General features: G+C 36.2%; 1 protein-coding gene across 10 annotated transcripts in view; it reads right to left on the bottom strand.

The window, feature by feature from the left end:
• The window catches only part of LOC129770468 (fat-like cadherin-related tumor suppressor homolog), a 576,674-nt gene that overhangs the window by 548,106 nt on the left and 10,800 nt on the right, over nucleotides 1–17,768 (bottom strand). For all 10 annotated transcript variants that reach the window (XM_055773312.1, XM_055773318.1, XM_055773317.1 and 7 more), the window contains exon 2: nucleotides 15,882–16,589. The gene's annotated coding sequence lies outside the window, so the exon portion shown is untranslated. The remainder of the gene's footprint in view (nucleotides 1–15,881; nucleotides 16,590–17,768) is intronic.

Genomic DNA, 17,768 nt, shown 5'->3' on the forward strand with positions numbered 1-17,768 from the left:
GAAATCATCACTTTTACAAGGAATTAAAATATGTATAGTAAACATTATCTTTCAACCCACACCCATTGCCAGAATATTGGAATGCTTTAACGCAATCCGCGCCTTTGTTTACTTTTTCTTGTTCTGTGAAATCAAAACAAACATTTTAGCGCGCTGACTAAATCGGTTCGAAAACACTGACTTTTTCAAAAATATCGCCAGAATCCCACGTCAGGTAATCAAATCGGGATAATCAAGTGTAGTGGTTTTGAAAACTAAACTGAAAAATCTTTTTCGTGAAGCTCAGAGCATTTAAACTCAACCCATGTTTTTCTCAACCCTGGGGTAAGTTGAAACCAGAGAAAATCGACTATTTTTTAAACATTGCTGCAAATTCCGGACGGTGATTGTTGTATGAATGAATGATGATAAACTAGTGCCACTAGTGGGCTCATTATGAGCCTATTAGTGTGGTGGTCAGGCCCCGGGCTAATGGTCAATTGCATAAAATGTTTAGACTTAGTTGGATTTATTACTAAACAAGTTTCCACAAGCCATCTCCTCCTCCCTTTTGAGTGCGTTACGTAATATTTGAATATTTGAATGATCGCATAAACCTTATTAGTGGCCGCTTGAAGGCTCTACTCTGACATGAAAGCATCTGAAATAGTATTCTTGATGTTATTGTTTCGTATATTAATTCCTAGTATGTAGTTTCCATTTTGCGTATATCAGACTACTCCTTCACATCTCACGTGTACCAAAACTCCTTTTTACAATTGTTTATATGTAATTCCTTCAATTTGGTGTTTCATAAATCAGTTCGAGAAGCAAAACCGCACAATAAACTCATGATAGTTCGAGTTTAAACTTACCCCGCTCTCAGGACAAGTTGAAACATTGGATGTGAAAACTAAACATTTTAAAAATTGATATTTTTTCGAAACATCCAGTGTGAATCCCTATTTTTTATCGAAAGACATCCTTGTATATGCTGCAAACAGATTTCAATTTAGTGATTTAGTGATTTTTAATATAACTTTCAAGTTGAAATTCGAAAAAATCGTTTCAACTTACCCCGGTGTACCTTATACAAATTTATATGGATAATATCACAAGGATAAAATTTTGATGCTGCCATATGCATAGTCTGAATGCTGTAGAAAACCAAGTTCTAAGCGTCCATTTGTTCAACCCAAACTAAGTATAAAACTAAACGTGAATGGTTATCTTAATCAGCCGATGACACAATTAGGCCATGATCACCAAATATCTGTTCTGCTTTCTCCGTCATACTTATTCCCAGAACGAGTTCCATTTCGGGGAATCAATATTGCTTAATTTATTGACTGTCAAGCCGTCAATTTAATCAATGCATGGGTGTCGACCCGTTTTTAGTCCACTGCTGTACTCTCGGTCCGCTACACCCAATGTGTGAAGCGTTTATGTGATTGCGCTTGTTTTAGCCGTGGTTAACAAATACGATCTCTCTCGCATGAGGGAGAGATAATTTTATAAATTGTTCAATTAGCGAAGTATTTTTCGCTGTTATTGGGGTTTTTCAGTTGTGGTGGTTTCGATGGGAGATATGGAAACTGCTATTGTCGCGTCCTTGTGTTATGAAATGTCGAATCGGAAATGGAGATCCGCCACGAATTAAAAATCGTAGCCCAAAAAAGGTTGACCAAAAGCATCAGTTAGAACAACATTGTTTCAATTTTTTCAATGAATAATGCAAACAGTCCATCGTCTCGGAATTTTTCAGTCGTCCCGAGCGTGGCTTGTTATTGACTTCAGAATCATCACTTTTGAATCGCCTATACCACTCTTTACATTATGTACGCAAAGAAGCTCAAAACAATGACCTTGTTTGTATAATCGGTGAACTACACTTTTTTCCAAATCAAAGGAGTGTAAAAACACATGTTGAAATACACCCTATCGAGTTTCGTTTTTCTCACAAAGCAAAAAAAAAATGGTTTCGCAAATAATTTTAAATGTTGACTGAATGTATTCGAGAAAGTCAAAATTAGGAGAAGAAATAAACCAGATAATAAAATGTAGGTATCTTGTTGACACACATTGACTTATTCATATTTTCACACATCTAACCTATTCCCCGCTTTGGGCACTGTAAAGTGCGAGGAAACACACCGTTCAGCTTCTTCAATGCGTTGAATCGATCCATTCAAGCGTCACCATTGACGCTCCGGTGTGAAATTGGCTCGTATGCAATAAAACGCTCTATTCACTTGGAAAGCAGCCGTGCGAAAAAGCGCACCGTTTGAGTTTATATCTTTTCACCCTCCCCTAGAGGTGTTATATTATTGCCTAACCCTAGCTGTCGGTTTAGAATAAGCAAATCAGGCGCGCTCACCAGGTAAGGAGCGAAGCAAAAATGAAGTCCTCCCACTCGTCTGGCCCACCAGCCACCAGCACACTCACTCGCAGGCTGAAGTGCTGCCCACATTCGTTTTCAATTTCATTTTTCACATGTGTGCTACCGAAGAGCCCGCTTCCTATGCCCTTCTCCCCTGGCACCCGGGAAAAGCCACACAAAAAAATCAAAGCGAATGCATGTTGTATGAGATAATCCAATTCCTCGCTGCTACTCTCGCTTTCGGTTGATCAAATTTCCATGTGTTTATGGAAGTGTAATGCAAACAAACATACACAGATGTCGGCTCACACAGACGGTAAAGGTGTACTGCTGCCCAGCTCACCAATGTTTCTTTTTGATTTTTGCTCTAGTGTTTTCCCTTTGAACCGTTTCTTATGCTAATGTTGGCTCGATGCTGAAATGCACACATCCTCTGTTTTCGATGAAAATTTACTATTCTTCGAAATGAAAGTTTTTTCGAATGAAAAGTTTGAGCAAGTGAAGTGAAAACAAAAATGTTACATTCTTTGTTATTAACCGTTTGAACAAGGGGGAGTTAGCGCTTCTCTTGTTGTATGCCAAAAGTGCGGGAAGCGCGATAGCGCTTGTCTTGTTTTATGTTACCATTTTAGAATTGGTATCTTTTAACATAGGATTTCGTCTTTCAGGAACATTTGTAAAAGAGGACTTCACGCGCTTTGTCTAGCAAATTAAACTTTTGTGACCTAATCAGTTATCTACGATCATTAGAATGTTAGATTAAAATACAGGTCGGACTCGATTATATACAGACTCGATTATATGTGATTCGATTATATACAATTTTGGACTCGATTATATAATATTACTAGCTGACCCGGCAAACGTTGTTTTGTCATAAAACTTATTTCTAGTGAATATGTTGGTTGTTAAATAAAAAAAATTACTAATGTATTGTAAGTGTGTTTAAGCGTTTTAACGATCTACATATACGTGAAACATTTGTTACTCTTGTGTTTGACATACCGAGGAATAGAGCGCCAAGTCGATGGCCACCGACAAAAATTAAAAAAAAAAACACAAACCATTCTTTGTATTCCAGTCCCGATGTATTTCATTAACGAATCTGAAGTGAAAATAGGAATATATTTTTGTCGTAAAGTAGACAAATTAAATGAAGAATATCAATATAAATTTCGTTGTTACAAATGTATTTGTTGCTCTTCATCGAACCACAGAACTCAACATTAATATGAGCATTGAATGTTTTGCTCAGCTGAGGCGAATATGGCACTGCCGAACGGTTTTCCAAGTCAATGTTTGCGCTGTTAATTTTTATGAATAATTGTATGTCATAATCAGTTTTTAGTCGTTGATATATTGGACATCTACCTGAGGTTGCGGTCATGTCGTTGGTGAATTCTTTGAGAAAACGCATTGTACACTTTCCATCTGCTATGCAAGGCTATAAAAGTTTTAGATTACCACACGCTCATGAACCATGTTTGTGGTAACAATATCGAACAATAAAAGCAATTTTAAGTTGTTGGAATTTGAATGAAAATTTTTATTCGATGTTGTTTCAATACTTAGTAGACATAGTCCTGACCCTAACTTAACAACTATCTATTGATCTCCTGATTTTTTGTAATTTTGCCATCCAGCCGAATACATTCAGCAAGGTGTGGAACCGAATACATGTAACGTTGTAATGAAGCTCGTTCTACATTTCAACACAATGCATGTGTTTAGACCTGGCAATATCAAAGGCTGCGTCGGCGTTGCTCATGATAGCGTCTGGCAAGTGATTGTATTTTTCCTCACACCGCTTCTGATTGTTCAGAATCGCAGCCTCTTGCGCTCTGCCTCTATATCGTTCGCAAATCACTCGTTCGCAAAAAATTAATAAATTGAAGCTATACCTAAAATCGATCATAAGAGTTTTCCTAGTATAGATTTCGATCAACCACAATAAACCACCTCAGCGTTTAGCTTTCTTATTTTTGTATACTTGCCAGTTTTTCTCATAATTTTCTACAATCTATGTTTTATATTCAAATTTTTGTTGTTTCTATTTATCTTTTTTACTATGTTATATTCTTATATTATATTGGATCCCTTAAAAGAAATACTATTTTCACTGGGATCCATACATCTTTGCTTTACATGTTATTGTCCGCTCACCTCGTACCTAAATATCTTGTTTTGCCCTGTGGAATTGTAAATTATCTTAAATTTTTTTTTCAGCAAAAAATAATTGGTGCCCAACTCTAGGATTCTCGAATAAGAGTTTCTTCGAGATGGGGGTGAGTGGAGGGAAGAAATAAAAATCATTCTACGTTGAGATGGTGAACGTTAGGAACATTAGAAACATTAGTACCATTGAAGAAGAAGATGGAGAGTGTCGTTTCAACGGTGGGTGTCAAAGATGAACTCCAGATTGTTGTTTCTTCTTCGAATCACAATTTCTCGCGTCACTGTGCAGTCGCCCACCATGACTCCAGCAATGTATTCAACGACATATGCATTGAATGTATACATTGATTAGAATTGATGAAAATAACGTGATCGTCACCTTGCAAACCGAGCATGTAAGATATGAAGAATTTCAATAATTCATTATGTTTATTCAAAAAGTCTTCCAGCTCGTTGCCAATACGCATGGCTTTAGCCGAATTAAGGTTATTGGCGCATGTGAGGAGGAATGTTCAATGAAGTGGACTTAGCGCCATATGTCATTTAACAACGTAAATAAATTGGCCCTCTTTGAAAAACAAACTACGGGTCGATTATTTGAATATTATTTATACCAAAATACTAATATCGCGATTAAAAATGGGAGATGGGGGTGAACCTTTAATGTTATATATAGTTTTATGCCAAATTTGCGAAAAAATAGAAATCAAAATCATTTAGATTTTTTTTATTTGCATAGAGCCACCCTAATCGGTAATAAACATATGGTAATTGGTACCCTAGCGGTATCATATATAGTATACGTCTTATTGTCATGCCTACCAAGTTTTTTGTGCATAATTTCTTGAAAATCGTTTGAGCCGTTTCGGAGGAGTTTGACCACGAACATCGTGACACGAGAATTTTATATATAAGAAGATATATATATATATATATATATATATATATATATATATATATATATATATATATATATATATATATATATACAAATATTTTTTTTTATATTTCAAATATGACTAATTTTGAGAAGAAATGTAACCTTTTAACGTTAAAATGTAATTTAAGTGACTATTACATGTACAGTGAGGTAAAAATCGTGATTTTTGAAGATTTCTGAAAATTCAATGACTCAGTCATTGTTGAAATTTGAACATATGCGTAGAAGGATTTTTTTCATCCAATTTGAACGTCTATCACTTCCTGAGAGAATTTTGATTAATTTTTTTTTCATGTGAGAAATGTATTTCCTGACTTTAAGGGTATAAATCAAAACTCAAATTCCTCTTTTATATTCAAAAAATGAAAAATACATGCAAAAAAAAACGAATAAAAAATATTTTTTTTGACTCGATTATATACAGGATTCGATTATATACAGTGAAAAGAAATCAAAAACTGTATATAATCGAGTCCGCGCTGTATACCCAAACTCATACGCATTTTTGGCATATGCTCACAAATTTTGCTCCGCACTCACAGGGTTAATCCAACTATTCTCCCGACACAAAGAAAAATGTTTCACTCTCACCCCTCGAACCGAAAAGTGCAGATGGAACAAATTGAGTTAGCTGCAGAAAACAGCGGGATCCGATGTGCCAATTTGTGTTGAACATTGAATTTTCTTCGTAGTGTCAGTTGATGCTCAATCTCTTTGCTAGGGTTCCTTCAGTTGCGCGCTTCATCTACTTGAGAGTTTGCTGCCACTTGAAACTGAAGTGGGCTGTGATTGAGAGATTGGCAAAACTTTGAATCTTGAGAAATTGTGCCCTCCCCGTCTGGATCGTTTAATTAACGCTTGAGTTATCCTCCCAAGCCATAAAAAGTGTAACAATTTTATGATTTCATTACACTTATTGATTTTTGCGCTCGTTGTTGTGTCTGGAAGCCATGTATTCACGTTAAATGTCCCAGAAACATTTTCTCAAATAGCTCAAATTGAATCAACTTTTCTTATTGAATTTTCCCTCTTTTCGCAATCATTCCGAGCCATCACATCCCACGGCACTGCGATTTAAATAAATACAGCTCTCGATAACGAGACGCGTCTCGATTTAAAGAATGTTTTCATTCCCGAGCATTCCCCCGCACAGCCAGTCGTCATATTGCTGCCCCCTTTTTGACAAATGTATCATGCTTAAAGAAATTTATACTGCAATAAAAAATTATGACCCACTCGTAAAGCGAGTGGGGCTGTGGTTTGCAGATTTGATCACACCCCATAAGCATAAGCTTCAATCTGTGGCGGCGAGCATTGGTTAAAGCTGGCTGCTCACCCCGTGGCTAGAGGAATGCCGATGCTAATTCTCACGAACAGAGGCAACTCGCGTTGGTGGCGGAGAGCTGCTGTGACTTGAAGACTAGAAATTTTGGGGTTGAATTTCATAAAATTTTCTGTTGTTTTTTGGCTGTCGGCTGTCTGCTGTCTGATCTTCCATTTTTGCTCCAATTGTGAAAGCACACGTTTAAGTTTCGAGAGGCTACACTTTGGAATATCCCATCGTGAAAATTTGTGAGTGGAAGTAAAAAGGAGGTAGGAAATGTAGCGACATAGGCTCGCAAAAAAGAGGAAAGACATATTGTACATCACATTGCAAGATCGTAATTATAATTTAAACTTCTAGTCATTAACTTTATTTTTAAGATTCAAAAATTTTCGTATCAAATCAGAAGGGTCCTCCACTTCGGCGTGTGGACTAAAGGGAAAAAAGAAGCTATATCGATACCACTGCGCTATCCAAACGGACTGCCATGCCAAATAATGCCATGAAGAGGAGTTCACAGTTCCTAAATTATCTGCGGTGTTCCTTTTTATTAACTTGCTCTAAAGCTCCAAGATGAACTTCGTTTTCTTAATGTAGTGTTGCTTGTGTGATTCCCAAATAACGACCAAACTCTGGTCGACATGTGTCTATTTATTAACCTCATTATTTCTTATTTTAGAATATTTAATAATCTCGTCATATGCGTTTCACCATTGGCTATTTAAAAAAAGTATAGCCAGAAAACCTTCGTTTATAAAGAAATAACTATTCACGATAGTTTCAGGTAGTGGTTTTGCGATAAAACTATACATTGTAAAAAAAACATTTTGAATAACTCAATAAATATTATATTGATTTTTTTCGCACTTGTGTGTAAAAACTTAATGATATAGTCGAAATTTTAATCATTTCAATTTTTCAATCAATTTTTCCAATTTTGTTCTTTTTTCTTAAATGTGTTGAACTTGAGTTTTTCAAAGTAAAGTAAATCCTTCGAAAACAGATGCTTTTAGAAATTGGCTTAATGATTTGCAAATACCATCAGAAACATATTACATAATTGAAATATGTTTATTCATTTCACACCTTGAATATGGAGGAATGAAGAATGGTTTAAAAGCTGTTCAAAATTTAATGTTAAGCTTTTTGTAAAACAAAAAAATTTTTTTTTCAGACAACATTATTTGAAAGCTTTATTAGTTCCTTACAACTTGTTCGTATACAGTTTTTCTATACAACCAATAATTTTCGAGATACAATTTTTTAATAAAGTTCATGTTAAAAAAACTCTGCTGGACATCAGTTTTCGTCACTTATTCAGAAAAAAATTCGGGGACACGACCGCATAGGACGTAGGACTACGCTTTTTTTTTAATTTGTAGGTTTATGATTTCGTATATTATTTGCGAATACATCAAATACATTTTCATAAATAACTCTTTAGAAAAAAGTTCCGGGGACCCTGAAAAGGTATAATGGCTTGAATGGTTTTGTAGAATCACTTCAAGAAGCATCTCTTGCCTTTGCGAGAACAATACACTAATTGGTCATACTTCTTCTTCTTCTTTTTGGCTTTAAGAGGCTTGTCTAGATGTCGCAATTTGTTCCTTTATATCAATGCACGCATTGCACTGAGAATTTAACGAAAGGCATCTCCGGTGCATCGCCATTCAACAAGTATCGAACACGCGTCTAACAGATGCACACAGTTGCAGCGATAAAAATGAAACATCGCGAGAATGACCGTTTATGAAAAATCGACTCTCGGTCAAAATCATCAACAAAGCTAGGAGCTTGTTGCATGAGAACAGAGCCGAGTCGCACGAGATCAGATACGAATGGCAACTGAAAATATCGAAGGTGTGCTTTTCACATGTAGGGCAACACGGGGTGATTTGGACCACCCCTTTATCTAAAAAATTACGGCTCAACTTGGATTTTTTATAATGTCATTTCCTTCTATTGTTGAACCGTATGCACCTAAAGTAAAAAACCTTTGGTAAAACTTCACAAGTAGAGGGAAACGGTAGCATAAACACAGCAAGCACTTTGATCGTCAAAAAATGTGAGTTTTCCGATAGTGGTTTTAAGGTTTTTCCCGCTTATTAAACAAACTTTTCATGTATCGTGCAGCACAGTTCTGTTCGCCTACAGAAGAGGAACAATTTGATGTAGCGAAACTGTAAGTTTGATAACAATAAATGAAATTAATTGCATTTTAATTTTTGCATGTTGTGTGGGGTAACATGGACACGTTTCTGTGGGGTGAATTGGTCCTACAGGTTTGAGACTTTTTTTTGGTCTAATTAATTCCAGATGCCGCTGAATTACAAAAAGAGGATGGACAGACAACGTTAGAAGAAGGAGGAGCTTGAAAGAGCAACGCAGGTCATCGAGAACGGATTTTCTTTGACCAAGCATCAAAGTGTTTGAAAATGCTCGACCAACAGTAAAAAGATTCATGCAGAATTCGAGAAGGTGTCAATCCAACTTTTCTGGTCTGGAATCTGGCCAAGACACCTGGTATCGATTCCAAAACTTTGTTACTGATTGTAACATTATCCCAGAATACTTTACATAAACATAAGTATGTTTTTTTTTCAATGAAACACACATAGGACCAAATCAACCCGCATCAAATTTTAATGTCCAAAAATCATCTCTTTTATTTTATGATATATTTGGTAGATTGAAGCTTTATATAATGATTAAACATTATTTATTGAGAGAAAACAAGTGTAGCTCAGTATACAATGTGACATTTTTTATTTATACCGTATTGGTTTGGAAATGTTAGGCAATATATGGTTCAAATTCCCCCCTTTTCCCCTACAGGAAATGAACAAGTTCTAAGTTTCGCGCAACGAAAAAAAGTAACACAAACAAAGCCAAACACTGATGGCTAGAAGCGACCTATTATTATTAGCACTATTCTCTTTTTTCGCCTGCTTTGCCATGGCTTGGATGGTTGTGGTCATTGCAAGTGAAATATTCGCTAGCATGCATAGCTCGAGGGGAAACATAAAACACAAAACGAGCAGAATAAGCGACCTTTGTTGTTTCGGAGGAGATGCAATACCTATACGCTAGGGACAGCTTACTTACTATACAAGGGTGTTTGCTTCGCAAATATTCTCTTTTTGCTATCCCCTTCGTTTTTTCTATTCTAGTGGCTGCATAAGTTGCTCGTTATTTACAGCTCTGTTCGGTAAAGCGCACAAATGGACAGAACAAATGTATGGGGAAATGGGAATGCTTCCAATTTTCATCAATTTAAACCATATACAGACTATGGGATTGTAATGTATAGCATACCAAACAAATCTTAGAAAATTTCCGATTCGATTGGTATGTAAATCGTTAAAATCCGTTCGGAGCAAAAATAGTTATTAACGTTAACTTTATTTCATAAAAACGTAACCTGTTTCCTGATTTGGCACCCTTAATGTAAGACGGTTCCCTACGTCAAAAAAATGATTGTATTTGATTTATGCCAATTGCTTGTGATATACAGGATCTTTCAGATTAAACGCTCACGTAAAAAAATTGAATAGTTCCTTATAATTTTCTTTTCGCTCCGTCGATGGTAACACTGCATTCTCCACTTTGGGACGATATTCAGCTACTTGTTCAGTCTAATCGGATGGTTTTTAGTGTCAAGATGTACAATTTACAAGAACGTGTATTTTTAGCGAAATCGTATTACTCGAGCAACCGAAGCCTTAATGAAACTTTGTCCTTATATGGCAAGAATTTCAACATTTCTCGTCGTCGATTATTTCCTCTGGGAGGGGGGGTGGTACCTGAAGGACCGTTATTATGTTAACAAGCCACAAAATTTAGAGGAACTTAAAGAAGAAATAACTTGGCTAGCATCGAAGTCGTAATGTTAGAGTTGTGCATGAAGAATTTTATCCACCGTTTAGAACACGTTATCGAAAAAAGGGGTGGTCACATCGATGTCTAAACAAGCTTTATTTTTGTTTTCTAAAATTAAAAATCGGTTCACTTTTGTAGAAGTTATTAAAATTTGTTGCGTGAGTGTTTAGTTTGAAAGAACGTGTCCATTAAATAATATCCATAGTATGAATATAATGGTTAGCGATGGTTAGCTATGATTGTTTTCGTAGCTGACTATCATGTATCGTTTTACCCGAGGGAAAAGGAAAAAAGCGACACTATAAACATTGCATTCGTTCTGGTCAGTCATAGCTTCTAGTTCCTAGTGGTTCTGATATAAATTCTGTGAAATCTTTGTCTAGCGTGTGTTTATCAATGTACTGAGTACTGAGCGTAAATCTTGAGTCCCAAACTCGAGGAATCTATTCAATTTCCTAAGGTATATGCATGTTGTTTTTATTTTCTGTAAATTAAAAACCAAACGCTTAAAAAATCACCCTTTAGATTAGAATGTCGCATATTTTTAGGACAATCTAGCTGGAAACGTTAGTTTCCTAAAATAGACCGTTCTCTCAAAGGTGTCCATTGTAAGATTAGTCGATATGCTCTTGCCAGCTAAACCCTGCCGGTAAAATTTGGTAAAGATGCTTTGTTGTGTTGAACTATTGGGTTGCCCTGAAAATAATTGTCAATTTTTGCTTGTAATTATTACAAACAAAATACAATTTTTTTACATAGAATGCACAAATATAGGATGTACATCAATTAAAAGCTCAAACTTTCAAGTTTTGGAATGTTTTACGAACAAATTGTGCTGTGAACAAAAATATCGGGAAGAAATAAAAAATCGTTTTCTTCCTATTTTTTCAAATATTTTGTGGACTAACACAATTTCAATATCTAATTCAATTGGCCTTATTCATCCAGCATTCATTTGATTCGCTTATCAACAAGCTTTCATTTGATTCGACGTAGAACTACGCAATTATATTATGTAATCCACTTGTTTACCACTTCGAATATTATTTTATAACGCATCGACATTTTTGTAATAGATTATGTTCTTCGTTACAGATAAATTTGATGACCGTCCTTTTACGTTTGATATGATACCTAGGACTACCAAAATATATGAACTAAAATATGTTTACATCCCTCTCTGAAAATATTGCACATCTCATCTTTACGTAGTTCTCGAATCGCGAAGGTTCATTCACCTCTTGTGTCTGAAATGACGATTTTCCCAGGCTTCACAGTTTAAAAGTACATTTTAGGGAAACATATTGTAGTGCACTACAATAGATCAAACTAATGGTCGCAGTGGTGTAATGCTCCTACAGAAGAAGAAGAAGAAGGGAAACATATTCCGGTCTGCACAACGACAAGCGAGTACAAAAGCACTGCACACCAAAAAATACCCCCGACTTGCATGTATTTGCAAAGCGAATTCCCCCAGGCACATTAATAACAAAAGTACCCCCGACTTGCATGTATATTTGCAAAACGGATTTCCACAGGTACAGGATTTTGAAGTCTGTTTTGGGGAAACCATAAATCGGGCCAATCAAAACTTGACATTTTACAGTTATTCAATTGTTCATCTCATGAAAAATAATATTTTATCAATGGTGATAGACGCGTAGAAATATTTTCTATCAATTGATGCAAACATCTTTCCGATCTGTTGAGAAATGTTCGAGTTATAAACATTCGAAATACGGGTAGGGTTAACACACAAATCGGCAGAAAAAATGTATTCTTTCAGTTTTCATGAATTCAAACCGTGTAGAGATTAGCGAATTGTAATGTATAGCATATCAAACAAATCTCAGAGAATTCCGATTCCGATTCGATTGGTATCATGAGAATTAGTTCACAGTGAATATAGTTATTAACGTTAACTTTATTTCACAAAAACGTGACCTGTTTTCTGATTTGGCACCCTTCATGAAAGACGTATGGGGGTCTCCGTAGCCACATTGGTTGCGCGTTCGCTTAGTAAGTGATCGATCGTGAGTTCAAAACTCAGGGCCCCCATTGACCATCTTTGTGTTGTTACAGAATAACTACGTCCACGCAACAATCATCAGGGATGGAGATCGATCCACGGTCGAAATAAGATCGATTCATCCATACAACTGCTCTGCTCTGCAAGAAACATCGGGCTGCTATTCTATAAATAACTCAACAATGGATCAACGACTGTCTCCGCTGTCCAGTCTTAACTGGATAATGGAAGAACAGATAGAAAACTCTTACGCCTAAATGGCTACTGTGTAATGTACTAATTATAGATATGATAAATATGTGACATGTACACGATTAAAATTCGGCTCTGTTACAGCTAAAATGCCAATGAACCTAAAATAAACAAAAGGGATAAATAAAATGAAAGACGTAGTTCTACGAAAAAATTAGGAACCTCCAAGAGTCACGTGGAAGCAATTGACGATAACGATAACGCTCCGGAAACATCTGCTAAATAAGCATTGTTGGTAATAAAAATGAATATAACATAAATTACAGTAATCCTCTTACGTATCAAAAACAATGCGTCTCTAATATTTCATTAGCCGTTGCGTTGAATTCTTGTTGTAATAATTGTTTTTTTGACAAAAAGTTAAGGGTGGTCTATTCTACCAGCCGTTTTTTTCAAGGTTATGTTTGTTTACGGTTTTTCTGGTTTTCGGTTGCTTTTCCTGCTATAAAACTAGGTTGATCGTAAATGCTTATATTTACTCAAACAATTGATATTTCTAGACAAATAATCAAGATTGTCCGAACTAATTCGAAAGACAAACCAAAAAATACACTAAATGAGCATTTTTTTGAATTTAATTCAGATCATTTCTGCCTAGCTGTTATATACACATCCATGTGCACTATATGTAAAAACATTTTAAATTGACTGATAATAGTTCAAAGCAAAGCAAAATCTCCACTCGAAGGAATGATGGACATTTGGATGATGCTGCACTTCACATACAGTCTAAATAACAGAATAACAAACAACCAATTCCGAGTTACTCATGAGTGGTCTTAAGGGGGGACTCCAGTCTGGAAAATCGAAAAAAAAGAATTTTTGTTTTTTGCATTTCTGGGAAGCTTATGCCCTCAGAAATGTTGTCCTAAAAGGATTTTTCGATATTTGATTTCGTTGGAAAGTTACATCCAAAAGTTACATGAAGTCACCACAAGGGATATAGTATTGCTGTACAAATTTTTGAACGCGTTTTTCTCCAAACAATGTTTTTTCAACTGGTGGTATCGATATCTCAGGATCTACTCGACCAACTTGGCTGGAAATTTTTATCAGCATGTAAAAATGAATTATCTAAGGATATCTCATTTTTTCGATTTTTTAAAAATCGCTATTTAGAGATTTTTCATGAAAAATATATCATTTTTAACAAAAATGGTCGCCGTTTTGGTAATTTTTCGAATTTTCGAAAACCCCTATAAGCTTCAGGTATTGTCCTAAAGTTTCAAAATAATCATTGGAATTTGTTCTACGACACCCCGTTGCTTCAGAACCGATACCACCAACAAGGCACCGATTTTCAAACAGCATCTACGCATCCAGTTGCCAACAGCGTAATAATCATTATTCGTGCACTCAAAAAATGGAAAATACATCTTCAAATATACTTTAAACAATAACTCAAATACACGAACACTTCACTTGATTTATAACATCCAAAAAAAAAAACCACGAAAATTCTGTGCAAAATTTCAGCTCAATCGGACTTAACCCTCTACCGCCCAAGTTTTTTTTATTTATCTAAAAACACCTACTCCACTCTTATCTCGAATTTCTGACTTTCAACATAAAATACTCCTAGCAGAGAGCTGCCAGCATAAAAACAATGTGTATGTGGGATAGATGAAAATATTCTAAAGACGTTCTAGTGGGGGTGAATATTGAAAATAATGTCTGAATAATTTGAAAAGAGAATCCGCGAAGCCCGGCGAGCTTGGGCTGTAGAGGGTTAAGGGAGAGTGGCGCAAAGCGTTCAAAGTTTGACCCCAAGGGGGAAGTAATGGAAATCGGGGTTTTCGAAAAAAAAATTGATGCCAAATGTCCTAAAATTGCATGAAATGTCGAGATCTACTGTTATCCCGGAATTTTACGGAATACGAGACAAAATGTATGGTTTTGGGTGCCAATGAAAATAGTTACTTCGATTTTTCATTCGGAGCTTGCTGCGAAATGTTGATTTGCACGATAATATACTCTGTGCAAAATATTAGCTCATTCGGACTTCATTTACTAGTGTCGCAGGCGTTAAAATTTGAGTTTTTTGAAAACCGGAAAATCACCGAATATTTTGCACAGAGTTTATAATCGTGCAAATCAACATTTCGCAGCAAGTTCCGAATGAAAAATCGAAATAACTATTTACATCGGCACTCAAAACCATACTTTTTGTCTCGTATTCCGAAAAAAAAACTAAGCCCAGAGTGTCGATTTTTGACAAAAAAAAATTCCCGAGATAACAGTAGATCTTGACGTTTCATGCAATTTTAGGATATTTGGCATCCATTTTTTTTCGAAAACTCCGATTCCCATTACTTCCCCCTTGGGGTCAAACTTTGACCGCTTTGCGCCACTCTCCCTTAAGACCGGTTGAGCTGATATTTGGCATAGGGTGTTTTTTCGAGGTGGTGTACATTTTTATTGGGGTAACTTTTTGAAATCAGAGATGACCATTTTCATGGGCACCCTAATGTACACCTTTTGTACCAAAATAAATTCAAAAACATGAAAAAACCAATATCTAATATAATTTATAAACATATTTTTGCTCATTTGGAACATTCGGTTTCTTGTTAGGAATCAAAAAAATAATCGCAGGTGAACACATAAACTATTGAAGGAACGCGAACAAAAATGAGAAAAAAATGGAGAGATTCAGAGTGATTTTTGGGCATCATTCAGTTATTCGGAGCATATATTGAATTTAGTCCCTTAAGATTAATAATAAGATTTCAGATAGATGTTTCTCAAAACGAAAATGTAATCGTTTAATGAATCGATGAAACAAAGAAAACGTTTATTATTATTCTCTGCCATGAATTGTACCTGCAAAATAAGCAAATGAGCATACATTTACGATACCACCAACATAAGCAAGAACCTGTAAAGAGTTGCGCGAAAACATTGGGAATGAAAAGAAGCTAACCTTCAAAATAGAGCGCAGAATGGTGGGACCAACACACGGCCAAGCAGACGACGACTGCAGCGGCTGTTCCGAAATGAGTCGTCTGTGCGTGTTTGCGTGCAGAGACTAATCCAATGTGATGAATGTGGAGTGCTTTGGCACTGACAGCTGATTGACGCCGATGACGTGAATTATTCCTTTAGCTGCTTTTTCTCTGATTGAACTTTGTATTCTTCGTGCGCACAAAAATTGAAAAACTTTTCGCCACCTTCTTTCCCTTTCTCTCCCTCACAACAGCTTGTTTCTCTTCATTGGTGGTGGTGGTAGATTAATGATGGTTATCACTATTTTTCTGTGCTGGCACAACTTTACAAACCAAAACACGCCTCAACAAGTTCGAGTCGACTTTGCGCGAGTCGAGAGTCGAGACTCCAACTTCTTCAACTTGAACACACACGCACCCACATTGGCGCATACACAGCCTGCAAAACACTCCGCAAACGCCCGCTGCTATTTCTTATGCACAGAACCGCCTCGAGAATCAGCAGCAGCAGCACAAAGACCCGAGCACGACTTTCAAACTAGTTGTTAGGTTGAATTAATTCCGAGAGCGAAATTATATCAGCAACATCAACACCGAACCGCACCACCAACTTCACTGGTTCACTTTATTTTTTCTGGTTTTCCTCTTTGATTCAATATTCTTTGCACTCTCGAATTCACCGCATGCTGAAATCACAAACATAAAGAAAATGGTTGGAGAACGCAGCATCCACTAACACACATAGGTACACATACGGGTTCGCGTACCAAAGTCGTGTGGACATCATGTTGCTCATGTGGGTCCGAGGAGCCCCGTATTCACCAGGTCGTAGACTTGAGGCCGTTGAATTCTGACATTTTTCTTCGCGTACGGGACGCAATGCACTTCACAACAGTTAATGTTTCTGTTGTTCTGTTTGATTTAGTATCAATTCCCTGCCAGACGTATTTTACACATTAACCAACTCGTAGGATTCTTCTCACGACATAATCGAGAATTGTTCGCGAGAACTTAAAGCTGTGGTAGATAATATGATTACAATAATTCTAAATTAATGTTCAAATATATGTGAAGCTACTTCAGTGTTCAATTCAACGGTCGTTTTATATTTAAAGGAAAAATAAGATTTTTCGTTTCTGTTCATATAGTTTAGCCAAGAAGAAGCAAGATTATAAAGTGGGACTGTTTTGCTCTATGAAGACTATGTGAATCTATATAACTTAAGATGGATTGACAAATGTGTTGCTAAGCGTGAGACCCGAAGAAGGAATCGTTCGATTTGGGCCGTCTACATTTTGTTGGATTCGTCCCTGTCCATAGATAGATGATGAGAGAAATCGGAAAACTCTGAGGGAAAATCGAAAAATTCTAAAATAGAATTCCCATATGTTCTGCAATTACATCGTGATAAGCGTTGTTAGTCAATTCGATGTTTGCGCTAACGAAACTGATTTTTGTTCGAAAGTAGATTAGGATTTTCAGATGGAACAACGTAATTCTATATCTTCTGTCTATAATATAGATTCAAAATATAAACAAAAATGGTTCCCCAAATGTGTTGGTAAGCGCAAACCGCGAGAGAGGAATGGTCAGATTTGAGCCGTCTTTATTTTGTTGTATACGTCTCTGCCCGTAGACCAATGCTATGATAAGAATTTTTTTTAGAAAAATTTTGAGGGAAAAATGGATAAAAAACATTCCCATATGTTCTACTATGATATCATGTTCAGTCCATTTGGATTTCGCGTTTCCGGAACTAAGCTTCGAATTCTATCGATTTAAAGCGAAAATGGCAATGGTGTCTCAGGTGGAAAAACGCTTTTGGAAAATAAAAATTATGAATGAATATTTATTTTTCTGTATCA

The sequence above is a fragment of the Toxorhynchites rutilus genome, chromosome 2, assembly GCF_029784135.1.
Source record: "Toxorhynchites rutilus septentrionalis strain SRP chromosome 2, ASM2978413v1, whole genome shotgun sequence".
Taxonomy (NCBI): Eukaryota; Metazoa; Arthropoda; class Insecta; order Diptera; family Culicidae; genus Toxorhynchites; species Toxorhynchites rutilus.